Genomic DNA, 13,859 nt, shown 5'->3' on the forward strand with positions numbered 1-13,859 from the left:
TCGCCATGGATAGAGGAGAGATAGAGAGAGCGTGCGGCGACACAATGGGCCCTTTCCTCAGTTCCCTCCCAGTCCACTTCAATAAAAGAGTAGAGTGGGAGGGAACTTCCTAAACCCCCTAGCTAACCCGCCTCCCTTTTCCCCATCTGCTCTGACCCCTCGAACCCTGCTAACTAACCTTTCTTTTTCTGTTTTAATACTTACCTGCTCTCTGGAGCAGTAGCAGGTTGAGAGGGCTGGTCGGCTGCCGGTGCATGCTTCAGCAGGACAGTGCCTAATGGCCCGCTCCTTTTTCACTAACCCATTCTTTGGCACATACCGGGAGATATGCGCATGGCCGTGCGTGTTTGAAGATTCCCGTGGCGTGTGCGCAGCAAGGTCTCGCAGGTATCTCCCGGTTTTCATGTGCACCGGGTTTTTGAAATTGGGCATCAAGGCAGCAGGACAATCCAAGAAGCAGGCAGATAAAAAATGAAGACGAGCTCCACAATTTAAACCAGGGGAACTTATGTGGCTAAGCACGTGAAACATATGCAATCCGAGGTTTGCGCCCAGATTCAGTGGCCCATTCCCCATCCTGCAACAGATGGGGTCTGTGACATACCGGATTCAGCTACCTGCACCACTATGGATGCATAGTGTGTTTCATATATGTCTGCTGAAACACTGGCACTTTCTTTGACCATCACGATGACCACCTAAACCCACAGAAACAGTCTTTGAGAATGACTCCAACTGTGAAGAACAAGAAATCTTAGACAAAACAAACTGGAGTACCTCATATCCTGGAAGAATTATGGACCTGAGGAGAGCTCCTGAGCTTGCAGCCAATCTTCAGGCCCCCCTATTGGTGAGAGAATTCCATCTCCACTTTCCCCAGAAGCCGAAAACCCATAACCATGAGGAGGCAGCTTAAGAGGGGGGCAGTACTGTTATGATTGGCCAGTTGAGGGGCTGTCTCATGACCAGTCGCACTCATTCCCAAGAGCCACCAGCACCGAGACACCCTCCTCATGGCAGGAATGCTGCCGCCATACCCCTTTACCCACTGCCAATAGGCTTGCAAGCACAGCGCACATCGAGTCTTAAAGGCCCCGCAACGGGAAAACTCTGTCAGCACCGGGAGATGGCATCAGAACCGGCTGGGGATTTAAACCTCAGCCGCACTCCTAGTCGGTGCCTCAGCAATAGGTCCTCCTTTCTTGGTAGTGTGTGTTGTTCTTGATCCTGCTTGCCTTGCCTCTCCTTTCCAACCTGCCTCGTCCTGCCCCGTCCAGCTTTGCCTCACCTCTCCTCTCCAGTCTACCTTGCCCTGCCCAGCCTAGCACTGCCTCATCTCTCCGTCTTGCCCTGCCTCATTTTGTCTGGCCCTGTTCCACCTCGTCTCTCCATCCTGTCCTGCTTCTTTTTGAGACTGATACCTGGATCTGAACTTTGCATGGACAATGACTACTCTTGCTTGCTGCCTGCTACTGACTCTTGCCTGGACACTGACTGTTCCTGCTTGCTGCCTGCCTCTGATCCTTGCCTGGACACTGACTACCCTTGCTCGCTACCTGCTTCTGACCCTAGCTTGGCCGTGGACCTTCTGCCACACCATACTCTAAGAGATCCTAGCCTAATTCCTGCTGGCCCCCAGAACCCAAGGGCTCAACCTGTGGGAAAAGAGGCTGGTAAAGGTGAAGCTTCTGACCAGTCTCACTCCAGGGTATGTTCTTATGTTCTTATATCTGCCAGCTGTCAATGTGGGCCTAGGGGTGTTATGCCCATCAGTCACAGATGGCTGCGACTGCTGTTGCTCACCTCTTTCTTCACATCCCCGACTCCATTGGGAAGACTTGCGGCCTAGCCGGCCTGCCTACCGCTCCCAGGCCTCCCAGGGTGGCATGGACGCCACTGACCACCATCTTGCCTTCGGAATCACTTAGGCGTGCAAGAGCACGCATGGGCCAGTCTTAAGCATATCATAGCGGGAACATCATGGGCGTCCCCTCCGGATGACGTCAATCCTCCTGCACATTTAAGACGGCTAGCCCTGCCTAACTTCGACTTGGCAATGAGTTCTCTCTTGCTAATTCTGCTTCGCTCTACTGAGGACCTCTCCGGTGTATCCCACTCTGCAGACCATTACTATGTCTACCGAGGATCCTCTCCATTATACCCCACTCTGCAGACCATTGCCATACCTACTGAGGACTTCTCCGGTGTATCCCACTCTGCAGACCATTACCATCTCTACAGAGGACTTCTTCAGTGTACCCCACTTTGCGGACTATTACCATCTATACTGAGGTATCCTCCTTGGGTATCCCCCACTCCACTGACCAGTGGAACCTCGGTGTCTGAGAGACTTTCTCTGGCACCCCCCGCTCCGTGGGTAGTGCTGCTCTATCTCTTTAATAAAGACTCTAGACTTGAACTGTGTCTGACGTCAGCTGAGACCTCGCCTCCCGACGGTGAGGCTCATGGGGCTCCTCCCCATGGGTGGTACCATCTCTCACCTCGGCTCAGGGCCCACACATCCACTGATCCTAACAGATTGCAAAGACCATGGACCCAGCACAGGTTTTGGCAATTCAGGCCATCCGTGGCCTGGCCCAGTGAATCACAGAATAGCAAAAGATTCTAGAGACTTTGGCTAGCGCCATTAACCAGCAATTGGCTGGACTCCATTCTGACGCCTGCCAAGCCTAATTCAGCTTCACATGCATCACCCTTCCGACTTCCAGTGCCCCTGCCGGCACCTCCTCGTTTTGCAGGTAAACCCCTTGTTGTGTAGGGGCTTCTTGAACCAGTGCAACATGCACTTTTATTTACAACCTGCATATTTTCCTGATGTAGTGTCCAAGACTAGGTACATTTTATCCCTTCTGGATGGAAAAGCATTGGCCTGGGCATCGCCTCTCTGGGAGCGAATGGACCCAATCCTCAATGACCTGCCAGGCTTCCTCACCCTTTTTCGCTCCATATTCAATGACCCAGGTCGAAAGGCCATCTCCGGGTCTACGCTCCTACATCTGCAACAAGGTTCCAGATCATTGACTGATTACATCATCAAATTCAGAACTCTCGCGTCTGAGTTGCACTGGGACCTGGGCTGCCTACATGCCATATTCCTTGAATGCCTGAGTCCGCGTATCAAGGACGAACTAGCTGCACGAGAACTCTCTGAGGCCTTGGACTCCCTCATAGACCTCACCAGTCACACAGACCGCCGTCTGCATGAGCGGTCCCAAGAGGTCAGAGGAGCCAAGAAGATGGCTTCTGGTGCTCCACACATTTGCCCTACTTCTCCTCTTATGCGCGCGCAAGTCGGCACTCACGCGCAGATAAACACACTGATACAAAGGGGTAGATTTTACAAAATTACGCACATGCGTACTTTTGTTGGCGCACCAGTCGCAAACAAAAGTACGCTGGATTTTAGTAGATACGCGCGTAGCCGCTAAAATCCAGGATTGGCGCGCGCAAGGTTGCCGATTTTGGGCAGCCGGCGTGCGCCGAGCCGCACAGCCTGCCTCCGTTCCCTCCAAGGCCGCTCCGAAATCGGAGGGGCCTCGGAGGGAACTCGCTTTCGCCCTCCCCTCACCTTCCCCTCCCTTCCTCTACCTAACCCACCCCCCCGGCCCTATCTAAACTCCCCCCCCTACCTTTTTCCATGGATTTACGCCTCCCGGAGGGAGGCGTAAATCCACGTGCGCCAGCGGGCCACTGGCACGCCGAGACACAACCCGGGGGGCGGTTCCGGAGGGCGCGGCCACGCCCCCGGGCCCGCCCCTGGCCGAAACCATGCCCCCGGGCCCGCCCCCGAAACGCCGCATCCCGCCCCCAAAACGCCGCGTCGATCGGCCCCGCCCCCGACAAACCCCCGTCAAAAAACCCCGGGACTTACGCGAGTCCCGGGGCTCGGTGCGCGCCGGCAGGCCTATGGAAAAGAGGCGCACCGGCGCGCAAGGCCCTGCTCGCGTAAATCCGCCCGGATTTACGCGAGCAGGGCTCTTAAAATCCGCCCCAAAATCGGGCACGCATGTGCACACAGGTAGCTGATTTTATAATATGTGCGCCTTGAATGCGCGCATATTATAAAATTGGCGCATACATGTGCTCATGCCAGGAACCGCATGCACATGGACTCCCACGTGCAGGTTTTAAAATTTACCTTTTGATAAGCAGTTGATTATCTTTGCCAGAGACCTTTCTATTCATTGGATGTCATATGGGCTGCTGGGCAAATTACTGAGAGTGGAAAAGGAAGGAGGACTCAAGGATGCTTGCCGCAGATAATTTGGAATGGAGATGATCTAGTGGAACTGCTTACATGGTTATTATATGAGAACTCTGCCCATGGAAGGAGAATGGTCCTGTCATCCTGCCTGTTGACAAACATCCTCAGAAAACTCTTGGGAACTTGATTAATTCTTTCAGTTTGTCCATTCCCTTGTGGATGGTAGGCTGTTGTGAGATCCAGCGTAATTCTGAATTTTTTATAGATCTCCTTCCAATAACGGGCCATGAACTGGATGCCTCGGTTGGACAGAATTTGGGAGGGAAGCCCATGGAAGCAAAAAATATGCTCTAGAAAGGCAAGGACCAATTTTGGAGCAGAAGGCAAGCCAGGGAGTGGCGTGAAATGAGCCATCTTCTTGAAATGATCAACTATGACCTACATTGGGTGTAGCCGTGAGAGATAGGGAGGTCCATGATCAAATCAGTGGTTAAGTTGGTCCAAGGTGGAGGAAGGAGAGGAGAAAAGACCTGCCTGAGTGGGGTGAGGTTTCCCGGCCCTACGATACCCTCCTCCGCCCATCTGACGTCATTTTGCCGGGACCTGCTTGCTACAAAGCCGCCGCTGCTGCGGCATTGAATTGAGGAAGGAGAGGAGAAAAGACCTGTCTGAGTGGGGTGAGGTTTCCCGGCCCTACGATACCCTCCTCCGCCCATCTGACGTCATTTTGCCGCGACCTGCTTGCTACAAAGCCGCCGCTGCTGCGGCATTGAATTGAGGAAGGAGAGGAGAAAAGACCTGCCTGAGTGGGGTGAGGTTTCCCGGCCCTACGATACCCTCCTCCGCCCATCTGACGTCATTTTGCCGCGACCTGCTTGCTACAAAGCCGCCGCTGCTGCGGCATTGAATTGAGGAAGGAGAGGAGAAAAGACCTGCCTGAGTGGGGTGAGGTTTCCCGGCCCTACGATACCCTCCTCCGCCCATCTGACGTCATTTTGCCGCGACCTGCTTGCTACAAAGCCGCCGCTGCTGCGGCATTGAATTGAGGAAGGAGAGGAGAAAAGACCTGCCTGAGTGGGGTGAGGTTTCCCGGCCCTACGATACCCTCCTCCGCCCATCTGACGTCATTTTGCCGCGACCTGCTTGCTACAAAGCCGCCGCTCCTGCGGCGCGTTGCGTCCGCCGGCGCGTCGTCTAAGCCGCGCGCCGAAGGGGCGCGCGACTTATTTTGCAACTTGCTTTCGACGGCTGGAGACGCTGTAAGAACAATATTTGTTCTATAAAAGTCTTGGGACTCTCCTATCCCTCCTGAGGATCGAGGAATTCGTGGGAAGGAAATCGGTGTGGTAGGAACATTTATATTTTGTCTACCTTATTATGCCTCACACTAAACGTAAGGGCCGAGTGCGCATGGAACCCTCTGTACCTGCGCAAACCACCCATACGCAGCAAGTAATAGATGGTTTCTTCACACCTGTAGCAGTTTCAACACCGGGTGCAGAGTCCGCTGAAGGTATAGGTTTAGAGCAAAACCTTACCTTCTTGGACATTCACACCTCCTTAAGCCCCGGAGCACCTCAAACTCCTTCACATCCGACCCCGGGACCCTTTTCAAATTCGGACCATGGGATTCAGCTAAAAGCATGTATACCTATGGTCTCAGAGGAGGAATTGGAAGGTAGACCTATAGGGGCAAGCATAACAGCAGAAAGATGTGAAGTAACCCTGGCTACAGAAATCCAAAAGATTTCAGAGGTAAGCCAGGAAGGAGAGTTGCTACCTAACCTCAATATTCAGAAAATAGTACAGCCTGAGGTTATCACATTGGATTCAATCTGGAAAGCCTTAATGACTCTAGATAACTCAATATCATCATTAACTAAATCTATAAATGTATCTCATAACAAAGTGAATGAAATTGAACCTGTGGTTAAAACACATGAAGTTAAGATTAATGAGATGTCTGTACAATTATCATCTATGAAAGAAGTTCAAGTTAATCTGATTAAATCAGATGAGCTGATGAGAAGAAATTATGAAAAACTTGAAAATAAGATGAGATATTTAAACCTGAGAATATTAAATTTCCCAGGTGTTAAATTAATCTCACCTAAAGAGCAATTTAAAAAGTATTTGAAGAATGTCTTATTAATAACACAAGATAAAATGCCAGAAATCTCAAAAATCTATTTTGTACCCAATATGGGAGCTAAGAATGAACCCAGGATATTAGAGGTTAATTTAGAATCAGAGTTGACAGCATTCCTTGAAACATCTTCCGAGGAACAAATTGAATTTAGAGGGACACTGTTAGTGACCTTTGTAAATGAAAGGGATAGAGACATGATTTTAAAAATATTTCTTCAGAATCGTGATAAGAAATTCTTAGGTCAAAAAATATGGATCTACCCCGATCTTACAAAGGATACTCAAACTAGAAGAAAAAAATTTGTAGAAATGTTACCAGAAATTAAGACTTTAGGAATCCAAGCAGTTATTAAGTATCCATGTAAATGTACATTTATGTATAAGAACAATAAGTATGTTTATTATGAGCCAGTACATCTAAGAGCCTTTTTAGATAATTGTAAAAGTGAGGTAGGTGACACTCATCCAGAGTGATGCACATATAAAGAGAATCTGTAAATTTCCTTATTAAACTAGAAATTACTTCTTCTTCTTTGTTTGCTCAAATGAAACTATAACGATCCTTAAATGTTTCTTAACAATATTACAGAAGAATGGTTTTGTACTGGAATGTAAGATTTCATGTTAGAAACTATTTTTGATGTTTGTAATGATTGAAAAAGAATAAATAAATAATTAAAAAAAAAAAAAAAAGTTGGTCCAAGGTTCCTCAGGGTTTTGCAACAGCTGTAACAGCCTCCATGGCTGGCATAAGAGGTATTGTGCTGTATGCAGGCAGGACAGGATTTCATACAGTGTTTCATGTCAGTCTTCACCTGATGCCACTAGTAGTGGTGAAGGGCATTAGACAATCCCAGGATGTCCTGCCATGTATGAATCATAGGCCCATTTCAATAACTTTTCATGAAGTCATTTCTGTACCACTGCCTTCCTAGCTGCAGCAGAGATGATCCTTGCTGAATCTGTAATGTGTCAAAAAAGCTCTGGGATATCCTCTATCTGGAAGGAGCATGAGAGAGTGTCTGCTCTTTGGTTCTATGCAGCTGGTTGGTAGCAAAGCTCAAAATCAAATTGATTGAAAAAGAGCGACCTTCTGATCTGCTGTGGGTTGAGCTGCTGTGCTTGTTGCAGATACTCCAGGTTTTTGTGATTAGTGAAGATAGTGATCCGATGTCTGACTTCTTCTAGGAGGTGGCGCATGGCTTTACCCACGGCAAGTCTTGCCTCACAAATCTGCTTCACTTTTTTGAAGGAGTTAATAACATGTGGATAAAGGTGAACTGATAGATATAGTATACTTGGATTTTCAGAAGGCGTTTGACAAAGTTCCTCATGAGAGGCTTCTAGGAAAAGTAAAAAGTCATGGGATAGGTGGCGATGTCCTTTCGTGGATTGCAAACTGGCTAAAAGTCAGGAAACAGAGAGTAGGATTAAATGGACAATTTTCTCAGTGGAAGGGAGTGGACACACTGGACAGTGGACAGTGGAGTGCCTCAGGGATCTGTATTGGGACCCTTACTTTTCAATATATTTATAAATGATCTGGAAAGAAATACGACGAGTGAGATAATCAGATTTGCAGATGACACAAAATTGTTCAGAGTAGTTAAATCACAAGCAGATTGTGATAAGTTGCAGGAAGACCTTGTGAGACTGGAAAATTGGGCATCCAAATGGCAGATGAATTTAATGTGGATAAGTGCAAGGTGATGCATATAGGGAAAAATAACCCATGCTATAATTACACAATGTTGGGTTCCATATTAGGTGCTACAACCCAAGAAAGAGATCTAGGTGTCATAGTGGATAACATATTGAAATCGTCGGTTCAGTGTGCTGCGGCAGTCAAAAAAGCAAACAGAATGTTGGGAATTATTAGAAAGGGAATGGTGAATAAAACGGAAAATGTCATAATGCCTCTGTATCGCTCCATGGTGAGACCGCACCTTGAATACTGTGTACAATTCTGGTCGCCGCATCTCAAAAAAGATATAATTGCGATGGAGAAGGTACAGAGAAGGGCTACCAAAATGATAAGGGGAATGGAACAACTCCCCTATGAGGAAAGGCTAAAGAGGTTAGGACTTTTCAGCTTGGAGAAGAAACGACTGAGGGGGGATATGATAGAGATGTTTAAAATCAGGAGAGGTCTAGAACGGGTAGATGTGAATCGGTTATTTACTCTTTTGGATAGTAGAAAGACTAGGGGGCACTCCATGAAGTTAGCATGGGGCACATTTAAAACTAATCGAAGAAAGTTCTTTTTTACTCAACGCACAATTAAACTCTGGAATTTGTTGCCAGAGGATGTGGTTTGTGCAGTTAGTATAGCTGTGTTTAAAAAAGGATTGGATAAGTTCTTGGAGGAGAAGTCCATTACCTGCTATTAAGTTCACTTAGAGAATAGCCACTGCCATTAGCAATGGTAACATGGAATAGACTTAGTTTTTGGGTACTTGCCAGGGTCTTATGGCCTGGATTGGCCACTGTTGGAAACAGGATGCTGGGCTTGATGGACCCTTGGTCTGACCCAGTATGGCATTTTCTTATGTCCTCCAGTACCAGTTTTACCATAAGGAGCTCCTGATCCCCGATCATATAATTCCTCTCTTCTAGTGAAAACGTTTTGGAAAAGAGCAGGCAGGATCTTTCGGAGAATGCTTGCTTAAGAAACTGGAAGAATCTGATGGTTTCTACTGGCCAGTGCCAGGTATCCGTACCCTTTTTAGTTAAGGGTGTTGTGAGGGAGGAGTAGCCTGATAGAAATGGTCTATAGTAGTTTGAGAATTCTAGGAAATGCTGTAGTGCCTCAAGGCTTACTGGCTGAGGCCAGTCCAGGATAGCTTTCTGTTTGGCAGGGATCCATTTGGAAGCCAGTCCGGGAGATGATATATCCCAAGAAGGGAAGCTCTTCCTGTTCAAAGATGTATTTCTCCAGCTTAGTGTAGAGATGGTATTCCCGCAACCTCTGTAGTACCTGTTTGACATGCTCTTGGTGTTGGCTAAGGGATTGGGAGAATATAAGTATATCATCAAGATATATCACTATATGGGAGTACAGGAGATCCTGGAAGATTTCATTTACCATGTTCTGGAAACTGCAGGGGCATTACACAGGCCAAATGACATAACTAAATATTTGTTGTGGCCATCTCTTGTATTGAACATTAGAACATAAGATAAGCCATATTGATTCAGACCATGGGTCCATCAAGCCCAGTATCCTCTGTCCAACAGTGGCCAACCAAGTTACCTGGCAAGTACCAAAACATTAAATGAATAGATCTAAGCTACTAATCCCTATGGATTAATAGCAGTTTATGGACTTCTGCTCTAGGAATTTATCCAAACTTTTTAAAATCCCAGTTACACTAACTGCCATAACCACATCCTCTGGTAATAAATTACAGAGCTTAAATATGCATTGTGAATGTTGTGCTCCGCGGTTGTGGGAAGCCACAGCCGCGGACCCCCTACCTCACCCGCAACGGCAACCCGCCGCGGGAATCCCGGGGGAGGACCCCGACGCTAGACCCTCAACTCCGGCACTGGTCCCTCATGCTGATCGCCGCAGGAGGAGCCACCCCTGCTCCTTCCTCATGGCGTCCTGCAGCATTTCCCCCGTGAAGGAAATCCAAGATGGCCGCCACCATCTTTAGGCACGAGGCCGCGCCCCTTCCTAGACTTAAAGGGACCTGATCCCTTTAACCAGCTGCACCTGTGCCTAATCAGCCTGAGCAGGGGAAGTATAAAGGAAGGCTTCCTCTGCTCATTCCTCAACTTGGCAACGTCCTCCAGCGCTGTCTAGTCTGCTCGCTTTGGTGAGTTCCTTGAGCTTTGGATCTTGTTCCTGTTTCGTCTTGGTGTTCCTGGTTCCCGACTTCGGATTGGCTTATGGTGATTCTCTGGCATCTGACTTTGGATTGGCTTCCGGTGATTCTCTGGCGTCTGACTTCGGATTGGCAAGCGGTGATTCTCTGGTGTGTGACTTCGGACTGGCAAGTGGTGATCCTTCGGTGTGTGACCTCGGACTGGCAAGCGACGACCCTCTGGCTCTCGACCTAGGACTTCTTCTTGACCATCGCCTCCAAGGGCTCGCCTAAGTCCCAGCGGCCCGGGTCCCTATGGGCTCCTCTCAGGGGGGACCGCGAGCTTCCAGGGGTGAAGATCCAGTTGTCCCTTGCACCGTACGTCTGACCTTTCAAGGGTCCACCTAAGTCCCAGCGGTCTGGGTCCCTACGGGCTCCTCCTGGGGGGACCGCGGACTTCCAGTGGTGAAGAAACACCTCCGTTCCTTGACGTCACGACTCTTCGTCTGCCTCCACAGTCGCCTCTGTCTTCTGCGCCAAGGGTCAGGTGGTCACCACTTCTGTTCCTGCCTCGCCACCCGACGGGAGAGCCTACGGATCTTCCTCCAAGGTATACCATCCACCCGTCGGCCCAAGGATCCACAAGCCCAAGCATAACAGTGAAAAAGAATTTTCTCTGATTTATTTTAAATGAGTTACTTGCTAACTTCATGGAGTGCCCCCTAGTCCTTGCATTATCCAAACGAGTACATAACAGATTCATATTTACCCATTCAAGTACATTCATGATTTTGTAGACCTCTATCATACCCTCCCTCAGCCACCTGTTCTCCAAGCTGAACAGCCACTAGCCTTTCCTAATAAGGGAGCCATTCCAAACCCTTTATCATTTTGATCGCCCTTCTCTGTACTTTCTCCAGTGCAACTATATCTTCTTTGAGATTCGGCGACCAGAACTGCACACAGTATTCAAGGTGCAGTCTCACCATGGAGAGATACAGAGGCATTATGACATCCACCATTTTATTTCTCATTCCCTTCCTAATAATTCCTAACATATTGTTTGCTTTTTTGATCACCACAGCACACTGAGCCGATGATTTCAATGTATTATCCACTATGACACCTAGATCTCTTTCCTGGGTGGTAACTCCTAATGTGGAACCTAACATCATGTAACAACAGCAAGGGTTATTTTTCCTATATGCAACACCTTGCACTTGTCCACATTGAATTTCATCTGCCATTTGAAAGCCCAATCTTCCAGTCTTGCAAAGTCCTCCTGTAATGTATCGCAATCCGCTTGTGATTTAACTTCTCTGAATAATTTTGTGTCATCAGCAAATTTGATCACCTCACTCGTCATGCCCCTTTCCAGATCATTTGTAAATATATTAAAAAGCACTGGTCCTAGTACAGATCCTTGAGGCACTCCACAGTTTTCCTTTTTCCACTGTGAAAACTGACCATTTATTCGTACTGTCTTAACCAGTTTGCAATATACAAAAGGATATCGTCTACTATCCCATGATTTTTTAGTTTTCTTAGAAGCGTCTCATGAGGGACTTTGTCAAATGCCTTCTGAAAATCCAAATACTCCACATCTACCAGTTCACCTATGTCCACATTTTTATTCACCCTAACCCTAATCCGCCATTACCTCTCTTACCAGATCCTGGCCTCAACTAAGAATTAGATCTAAAATTGCTCCCTCTCTTGTTGGTTCCTGAACCAATTGATCCATAAAAATGTCATTTATTCCATCCAGAAGCTCTATCTTCTAGCCCCTGTAGTTGATACAGAGCCTGAGGGATCTGTCCTTCTTGCTGATGAAGAAGCCCACCTCCACGGGGAAGAAGAGTGTCAAATGAAACATCTTTACAGATTTACATATTGAATCATGGCAGTTATTTCAGGAAACCGATAGAGGTATACCCTACCCTGAGGAGACATCTTCCCTGACTGATGGTTTATAGTACAGTCATAGAACCGATGTTTGGGCAGGGTCTCAGCATGCTGTTGACTGAACATGTTCGCAAAAGTGGTGTACTGGGGTGGCAGACCCAGTATAGTCGTGGCCACAGTCAAGGCAAGTGGAGGCCAAATGGTAGTCAGGCAGGTGTGACACAAGTGGAATCCCAACATGCCAAATCTAAGGAGTTCCAGTCAATCTATGGTTGGTACTACTGGAGCCAAGGCAGGCCCAAAATTACGTGATTAACTGCTCTGGGAATCACATCAAAGTAAATGGTCTCCTGGTGGAGAAGAGCAATCTGTGAGGCGGCTTGGAAGAGGCTATCCATAGACTGAAGAGATGTTTACTGCCTGCTCCAGTAAAGCTGTCAGTATTCCATATTGATGGACGATGGACTCCTCAATGAAATTCCCACCTGCCCCAGAGTTGAGAAAGGCCTCGGTGAAAAACTGACAGTGCTCAGTGGACAAGCAGATGGGAACCAGAAGTTGTAGAGAGGAGAATATCCAACCTAGGGTTGCCTTTCTAATCAATCCTAGATGCGAAAGTTTCCTGACTTCTCTGCCCATTGAGATGCAAAGTGCCCCTGGTTGGCAAAGTATAGGTATAGTCCCAGCTGTCTCCTATGATGTTTCTCCTCCAGAGATAGCTTGGTACAGCTCAATTGCATGGGCTTTTCTAACGATTTCCCTTTGAGGTAGGCATGGGCACCGGTGGGTTTTGAAAATGGGTGGCCAGTTGGATAAGGCACCGGGTAGCCTTGCTCTTTTGGGCCCGCTCTTGGAACTGCCAGTTGACACGGGTAGCCAGTGCTATTAAAGCCTCCAAGGTGGTGGAAATGTCACAACTGGATAGTTCATCTTTAATTCTCCTGGTAAGGCGTTTCCAAAAAATGGCCATCAGGCTGTCCTGTCCCCACTGTAGTTCCAATGTGAGGGTGTGGAATTGTATTGTGTATTCTCTTACAGTACACAGACCCTGCTGGACATGGAGAAGTTCCGCCGCCATGGAAGAAGCAAGACCTGATTCCTCAAACACAAATCTAAATTAGCGGAGGAACTCTTGCAGGTCAGGAAGAACATGGTCTTCTCGCTCTCACAGTGGGGAGGCCCATGCTAGGGCCATGCCACCCAGTAATGACAGGATGTACATCACCTTGGCGCAATCCATGGGAAACAAGGCCGACTGAAGTTCAAAATGCATGCTGTACTAGTTTAAGAAACCTCGGCATTCCTTAGGTCCCCACTGTAGTGTGGAGGTGGTGGCAGCTGCAGAACAGACCTCAACTAGCAGACTGACCCAGGTGGAAGAGGAATGATTGGAGGAGGAGCCAGTACTGGCATCAGGGGATCCATTTGGACTGAAAGCCTCTTGAGAAGCCCTATCACTTGGTATAGGACCACTTGCTGTTGCTAGTTACGTTGGGCCAGACCTGGAATCACTTGCAGCGAGGTCAGGTCCACTGGATCCGTGGCCTCTGCAACCTTTAATGAGAGTGGACCCTTGTGGCTGTGGCTTGGTTGGCTCAGCCCAGATAGGGAACCCCCTAGGCCTACACTGACAGCTGGTGGATGTACCCTGGAGCGAGACTGGTCAGGAGCTTCACCTTTACCAGCCCCTTTCCCCACAGGTTGAACCCTTGGATTCCAGGGACCAGCAGGACTTAGGCTAGGGTCTCTCAGGGTATGGTATGGAAGAAGGT

At 48.2% G+C, this 13,859-nt stretch overlaps 1 protein-coding gene across 1 annotated transcript in view; it reads right to left on the minus strand.

Moving 5' to 3' along the window:
* Positions 1-13,859, minus strand: part of LOC115099919 (scavenger receptor cysteine-rich type 1 protein M130-like) — a 152,601-nt gene that overhangs the window by 17,529 nt on the left and 121,213 nt on the right. The window lies entirely within an intron of this gene.

Source organism: Rhinatrema bivittatum, chromosome 10, assembly GCF_901001135.1.
Source record: "Rhinatrema bivittatum chromosome 10, aRhiBiv1.1, whole genome shotgun sequence".
NCBI classification, from domain to species: domain Eukaryota; kingdom Metazoa; phylum Chordata; class Amphibia; order Gymnophiona; family Rhinatrematidae; genus Rhinatrema; species Rhinatrema bivittatum.